Source organism: Aphelocoma coerulescens, chromosome 5, assembly GCF_041296385.1.
Source record: "Aphelocoma coerulescens isolate FSJ_1873_10779 chromosome 5, UR_Acoe_1.0, whole genome shotgun sequence".
NCBI lineage: Eukaryota > Metazoa > Chordata > Aves > Passeriformes > Corvidae > Aphelocoma > Aphelocoma coerulescens.
This window is the reverse complement of record NC_091019.1, coordinates 9041181-9049382: the sequence shown is the minus strand read 5'-3', so window position 1 is coordinate 9049382 and position 8202 is coordinate 9041181.

The following is an 8202-nucleotide window of genomic DNA, read 5'->3' as shown; positions in this document are numbered from 1 at the left end:
GGAAGGAGAGCAAACAGTGCTGACTCTGGCAATATGAAGATCATTTTTGTCCTCCCTATCTACCTGCACCTTGGCTGTGAAAAGACTGTCCAAGCCCAAGGACAGATCTGAAAGATCCAAGCACGCTAGAGAAATGTCCCATGCCCCACCAATACAGACCAGAGTCTCTGCTGTTGGGAAGAAGCACCAAGAGAGAGGGTACACACCAAGAGGTAACCTGTGGATTTACCTGCCTGACCACGGAGAGGAAGTGGAGTGGAAAACCCTCCTCTGCCCTAGCAGCACAGGTATGTGAGTTGAGAGGAAGAAATTCTTCATGGATAAATGCTGCTCCAGTTTCCAGGGGGCAAGTCCTCAGGTCCTCAGACAGAGTAAAAGGGCTGATGTTACTTCTGATCCTCTTGAAAGGATATCCAGTTCATAGCTACAAGAAGTGAGCAATGAGTACTGTGACCAGAACTAGAGAGGCCCTGCCTGCAGCGAGGTGGGGGAAAGGGAAATCAGATCTATTGGATGGTGTGGATCAGATGGTCTGGCAAATCAGACCCAGAGTAGTATAAGGCTTTAGTTGACACCTGTGGGAACAATGTACCCTGATGCCATCAAGATACTTAGGGGCAGAATCCATCTCTATTTCTGGAGGGACAGGGGATCCCAACAGCTGCCTGTACTGGAAGTTGAAGTGATCCTGACTGAGAGTGAATAGCAAAACACCCCCATTGCCCTTGATGTAATCACATCATAAGCTGATATTACACTGTACAGCAACAAAGCAATCCTGATCCCTCTTCCTGCTTTGAAAAAGAGCTCCATGATGGGCACGTAGCACTTATATGGAAAGATATACAGGGGTAGGTACCACACCCACATGAACAGACCAAGCAACATTATGACCAGTAGCTCCAGAATTAATACAGCAAATGCTTAGATCAAACTTGTTTCCAACCTGCTCTGGGCAGATCTGTTATTATCTCAACCCTTTGTGACTCAAGTTGGGTGCCAATTAAAGCCATTCTGGTTTAGGAACAGTACTCCCGAATTTAGTGCCCCCCACTGAGACTCTCCAAAACTTCACATCGTTTACTCACTTCTTTCCCTCCACCCTCTTCCCCTACCCCTCTCCACTGCAGCGGATTGGAGAATTGGAGGAACAAAAGGCAAAGATCACAGGCTGAGATAAGAACAATTTACTGAAAACAGCAATGAGATAAGAAAATTAACAGTAACAGCAACAATATTACTAATAAAAGTACATAAAAGAGGGAGTGCACAGCTCAACCTGACCAAAGCTACATCACCCAAAATACTCCCTCCTGTCAGGACCAGTGTCACCCAGCCACTCCATCCAACATGCTTGCCCCATGGGAAGGAATGTCCTTCTTCTCAGAAACAGGAGATGGAATCCCTTTTTCCTGCCCCTGGCAGGATGGGTATTGAGTAACATCTGGGCTTTGGCCACATCTGCTCCTGCTGATCTGTGTGAAAACCAGGACAGTACCAGAAAAAGGATATATTAAGTCTGGCAACATAAAGGCTACTATGTGTTGTAAAGGACTGAAATCATTACGTACAGGCAACAGTTGTCTAAAATGTAGTAAAAGTATTTTCCCACAATTATTTTTCTAAGTGTGATTTTTTTCTGTGTGTGATAATCAAGATCTGGAAAGTTTTCCTTAAGTGTCTTTATGAAAGGCTTTATGGATATTTATATTCTATTTTAGCAGGAAACATCCTCCCCTTATGAACTACTTCCTTGCAGAGTATAGTTCAATAAAAACTGAACTTTGAAACTCACTGCTAACTCATGCCTGTATTTGTGCAGGATACACACTGAATTTGCAGCTTCCACCCCTTTCCCACTCAAAAAAGCTCTGCCAAGTTCAAGTAAGGAAGTAGAACATAGTGCAGAGGCAGTTTCTTCTTTCGATCAGCCTTCCCAGAGGCTAAGGCCACACATTGCTTCCAGTGATGAAAGCAGAAAGAGATTCAGCATGTTTATAGACTCCTAACAAAAGGCTATTCTGCCAAATCTATTTTGGGTAGCTTCAACACTAGTTCTTTTTTAAAGTAAAATCAAAACTTTAAGGGTTCAAATAACTTTTCATAAAGTAAAATACAGTATTTTTTTAAGTCGCCACTTTTCCCCACTGCTTTGTGTCACAGGTTACTTAAACAAGAAAAACACTTGAAAGGCAGGCAAATGTTACTAATTCAATATTAACTTATCTCTGTGACTCTGCAGAAAGACACAACTTACAAACAGTCCTTTCAAAAACATTCCTATCCCATTCAAGGTGAAATGAAACATTCTCTGTTTCTTCTGAAATTCACCAATTAATACAATTTCATTCCCTAAATAATTTCAATTTTGTAACAAGGAAAATCTGCTTATAGGTGAGAACTGTGCCAGCTTAATTATTGTATTATGACCACTTGCATATGGAAAATGGTAAGTTCGGTAAAATTAATGTTGGAAAGGAGATTTTGGTTCTTTATGGAATACTAAACTATTTGATAATACTATTAATGTATAATAATATATTAATATTATTAATATATAATAGTATCCTGTTTTGTAAATAGAAGTTTGCTCTTCTTCAAAAGTTAATGGTGAAGTGGTTCCTGCAGAGCTGTACTACGGTGTATGTTTACTACATCATACAGTAAGGTATGTCTCACAGAATTGACAGAAACACAAAATCAACTAGGTTGGAAAAGACCTTGAAGATGATGCATCAAGTCTCATCTGTATGAGGTCTTTCATAGATACTGTGTATTTTATTAAAAAAGAACATTTGCAAGATGAACTATTTTCCTCTGAAACAAAGCAGATGCATTTAATTATTTCTGAGTATTAATTGTAATTAGCACTTAGATGCATCACTGACTTTACAGTTTGACTTTGCTGCTTCTGTCAGTCCTGTCATCAGTAAACAGCATTTTCATCTATAGAAAAGGCTGGGGGCGGGCAGGGTTTGACACTGACAAGATTTTAAAAAAGTGCAACAGGCAGAGCTCTCTATATATCTGCTATGTGCTCCCACATTCACCAGGAGTGACTAGAAAAATTCAGAGACAACTCACATAATCAAATTTTATGTGGAAAAAATCATTCACATGGAGATTAGGTGACACTTATAAAACAGTGAACTCTTACTACATGTTAATCAACCAGTGTGAGAGAGGTTTATCAAAATGCATATTCTGTAACATGTAGCAGAGCAAAAATATCTTCTGTCATATGAAGACAGAAAAAATTGCTAGTATCTGCATGACCAAGAAGGTACTAAGTCTTTCTATAGATACAAACACCTGAATTTTGACAGGGACAATAGCAATCAATCACAGCGTGTGGCAGACCATGAAACTCACCCTGGACTAGGTCAGTGAATCAAAGTATTGCTGAAATTGAAAATAGTAATTCAACTGTTAATGATTTAAAGAGATTAAATTCAGTGGTATTAATGCAATAAAATTCTACCAACATCATAGTCTTAAGGCAAGAGATGTCTTGATAACCTAAAAATTGAATTTGCTCTCTCTTCTCTGCCACGAATCATAAATAAAAGTCCTATCACGGTTAATTAAGCCTTTCAGGTTTCCCAAGGAGACATTGTTTTTCGTGGACAGCAAAGAGTCCTCTGCAATTTTCATAAGCACATATTCTGATACCCATTACTAGTCAATTTTTTTTTTCATATTGGTGTACTGTGTTACAAAATTGTCATTTCCTCCTGAGAGGTAACTGGGCACATACATACCTTCTACAGCAATTAGCTAGGTAATTATTTAAGTAATAACATAAATTAAATTCCCTTTGGACTTAATACTTGCCTAAAAATGTTGAAAGCACTTCGAATGCTTGTGAAAACACATGTAAATAAATACTGCAGGGGTGTGATTTGTACTATCTGTGCATTAAAATAATACACTGATTAGCACTGTTACACTTCTAAAGTTGTTATTGGAATTATGAAATTTTAGAAAACTGTGTCCCAATGTCTTCTTCAGCATCTGAAGAATCTTACAGACTCTCCTTCTAACTAAATTCATGTCAGCTTGATATGAAGGAAAATACTACCTAGCTACAAGACCACTATGGATTAGTCCTGTTAATACAAGAATATACAGCAATACACATATATAGGTCCAAAGAGAGGGGAAGTTCTAGTTTCCAACAGAACTAAGACGAAAGTTTATATATACACTGATAGAATTATATGGAGACAAAGCTAGTCACAATTCATGTGATTTTCTTACTCTTCCAATATTCTTATTCTTCTCATAGGATGATGATGATGATGGTGTTCATGAGAATGACTGCTTGCACAGCTTTAAAGAGTGTCTTTCTCATGAGAAGCTTGAGTCCAGATCTTGTACTTGAGAAGAAGCGTGAAAGAAAGTGAACAAAGTTTCTTGAACCATTGTTCTACCTACATTTTGCCTAGGTAATAATAGACTATATCCTGTCATGTTTGCATTCACCTGTGTCTAACATCTAGGAAAAAAAGGGCCACATTTTTGGCTGCCTGGTAAGACACTACCATAAAAATATTAAAACCTTAAAAATTCATCTATAAAGAAAGCTCATCTTCTTAGTTCTTCTTACACATCAAGTCTTCTTACACACACTTAGTCTCTTCTTACACACCAAGACTTCTCACCTAAAGCAAACTGTACTCTCATTTTAAATTATCTTACACTTGAGACTGATTTCTACTTTCTCTTTGACTGGGAATGCAACTATTTTCCAATGACAACTGTCCTAGGTTACAATGTAAGAAATAACCGAAAGTATGTATTCTATCACCATCTGTTAAAACCAGGTGAGGCAGTGTTCTTTATCTTCTAACTCTCTCCGGAGAGATATTTTTCTCTTAATGGGCTATCAAGCCTCACTGCATGACTCACAAAATTACATCATCCCATTGTGAGATGCTCCGCCCAGGGGGAGGAACCAAGCATTCCTACCCGGATATAATCTGAGGTTTGGAACATCAGAGCCAGCTTTTCCTACTGAATTCCCACAGGACAAGAGCTCTGTAGCTACCACTGGATTGTCAGAGGAAGACCAGACTCTTCTACAGGATCACCACTTCAACAGAACCATATCTATCACCTCAAGAGGACTGTAGGCACCATTTAACTGGACTGCTACCATCTCTCTGACCAACAGGGTATCAGGTTGTATCCTGACTCTGTCAGTGTTTTTGTACTATTGCATTTATTTTAAATTTTCCTATTAAATTGTAGTTCTGATTTCAAGTCTCTCACTGGTTTGCTTTCAAACTGGGACAACAACCTAGGCTGTATCACTTGATTCATGATAGTCCTTCAGCAATGACTCTAGAGTGTCAGCCAGACATCCTATAGGATGTATCCTATAGCAGCAATATTTTGTGTGGCATTAAAGTGCAGCTGGTAACACCTAAGCTAATTCATCAATAAAGATACAAGTAAACTAAAACTGGTAAAAATGTCACGAGCTTGAGTGACACAGACAAAAGGGTCTAAATTAATAATTTCATTATAGTTAGCAAAATACATTAATTAAAGTTTAATGCTTAGCTCTTTCATGCTTCTCAGCTTCTGGTATGCAAATACAAAGCTATTTACCTACTAATTCCAGAGAAGCATCCCCCACTCTTTGGGAATTACTTCTGAGACCTTTTTTTCCTCCAAACGCTTACCAGGATAGGGATTTCCTGACTAAAATGGCACAAAGAGCTTGTCATGTTAATATTTAATCAGTTGGTATCCAGTTACAGATAGAATTTTTCTTGAGAAAAATACAGCATGCTATAGACTGAGAAGTTCATTCTCTTCTAATGGGTCAAGATAGACTTGTAACTTATACAGTGGCTATTTCTTTAATTTAAGTAGTTTTTTTTAAATTTGAAGATAACCACATTAAAATACTTCTGCCATAGCAATGCCTAGCTTTGTAACTTAAGGCACCACTGCAAAAATCAGGCAATCCTGTAAAAATGTAGCAGCATGCTTAAATATTACCTCAGAAAAGAAAAGGCAAGTGGGTATGCATGGATTTTTCTTTTTCTGTATAACCTGTCGCCCTATTTTTCTTCTTTCCATTGTGGTCCTGCACTGGCATTCCACTTCTTCAACTGGGATTTGAAGCCTGTCTACTGCTAACAATAACATTATCAATATTCTTCAAAGATCACAACCTATAAACCCAAACTTTGTTCTGGTTTGGGTTTTTGGTTTGTTTTGCTGGTTTTTTTTCTGCAGGTATAAATCAGTGCAAACTCCTGGAGTGATATGATTTAAGCTGGAGAGTGCTATCAAGTAGACAGTGGAAGCACTACTTAAAATTTGCTTTTCAGATTTTCTTATTCTTGTAATGTCATTGTCCAGTTCACGGGGTCTACAGGAAATTTAAAACAGCTGCTTTAACTTCTGAATCTTTAGTCATTACTGAAGTCAGAATACTAGCACTTTAAAGGTGTGTTTAAGCATGTATCCTTATACATGTCCTTTGGAAAAGTCTTAGGATTTATGAAATATTGCTGAACACTCATTTTTCTCCATAGGCTAATCTGTCCAAAGTCTGAGCAGGTTGTTTAAAATTTCAATCACTTCTAACAGAATAGTAGTTCCTGCATCACTGATAGAAACATCTGGATTTTATTCCAGAAGCATTCTACAATTCTAGCTGCTAAAACACTTTTTCTCACCGGAAACTAGTCTATGAGGATTTAATTCTGTTCACCTGCAAAATTCCATTTGTATGACCTTTTCATTGAAATGCACATGCAGTATCCCTCAAACTGAGAGGAACTGACATTAAGATAAATCACAGAATGAAGCGAGTACATCACTGCCACATTGGCGGACACTTTGAGACCTGTTGAAAACTATTCTCTTTCAAAGGAAAAAATACAAAATGCAGATAAAATCAAAGGCAAATGGGAAGAGTTATACCCTCAGAATAAATTAAGAGCATATAAATACATGTTCTGAAGTAGTCTCCTACTCTTTTCTGGAAGAAACTCACACAGTATATCATGCTTGTACTTGCATTGATTTAATACAGATGGTAAATTCAATACATTAGCCCCACAAAGAGATTAAACTGGTGCCAAACAGGAAATATAAAACACATCTGGCATTTCACACAGGCAGAACAATATTTATATGTGTATATATGTACATATAAAAATATATCTATTTTACATAATAGATATACTGTTCACTGTATATTATTAGATAATTTTATATTAATGTATTTATTAAATAATACAATATTGTAATCTATAATACAAAGCATAAAGTATAATAATCACAGAATAACAGAATAGTTGAGGTTGGAAGGGACAACTAGGGATCATCCAGTCCAAGTCCTGTATTGCGACAGGATCACCTAGAACAGGTTACATAGGAACTTGTCCCAGCAGCTTTTGAATATCTCCAGAGGGAGACTCCATGACTTCCCTGGGCAGCCTGTTGCAGTGCTCTGCCAGCCTTAACGTAAAGAAGCTCTTCCTCATGTTGATGTGGAACTTTGTGTTTTAATTTATGGCCACTGCTCCTTGTCTGGTCACTGGGCATCACTGAAAAATCTGACACCACCCTCTTTCCATCTGCATATTTATATGCATTGATGAGATCATCTCAGTCTTCCCTAGACTTAACAGGCCCAGCTCCCACAGTCTTTCCTCATAGGAGATGCTCCAGAACCCCTCACCATCTTTGTGGCCGGATGGATGGACTGGACCATCTCCAGCAGCTCCTTGTCTTCCTTGAACTGGGGAGACCAGAATTGAACACAACACTCCAGATGTGGCCTCACTAGGGCTCAGTAGAGGGGGGTGGATCACCTCCCTCGACCTGCTGGACACACTCTTCCCGATGCACCCCAGGATACCACTGGCCCTCCTGATTACAAGGATGCACTGCTGGCTCGTGGTCAACCTGTCATCCACCAAAACTCACAGGTCCTTCTCAGCGGAGCTGCTCTCCAGCAGGTCAGCCCCCAACCTGTCCTGGTGCTTGGATTAATTCCTCCCCAGGTGCAGGACCCTACACTTGCCCTTGTTGAACCTCATTAGGCTTCTCTCTGTCCAACTCTGCAGCCTACCAAGGTCCCCCTGAATGGGAGCACAGCCTTTGGGTGTAGCAGCCACACCCCCCGGTTTTGTATTGTCAGCAAACTTGCTTAGCGTGTGTTCCATCCCTTCA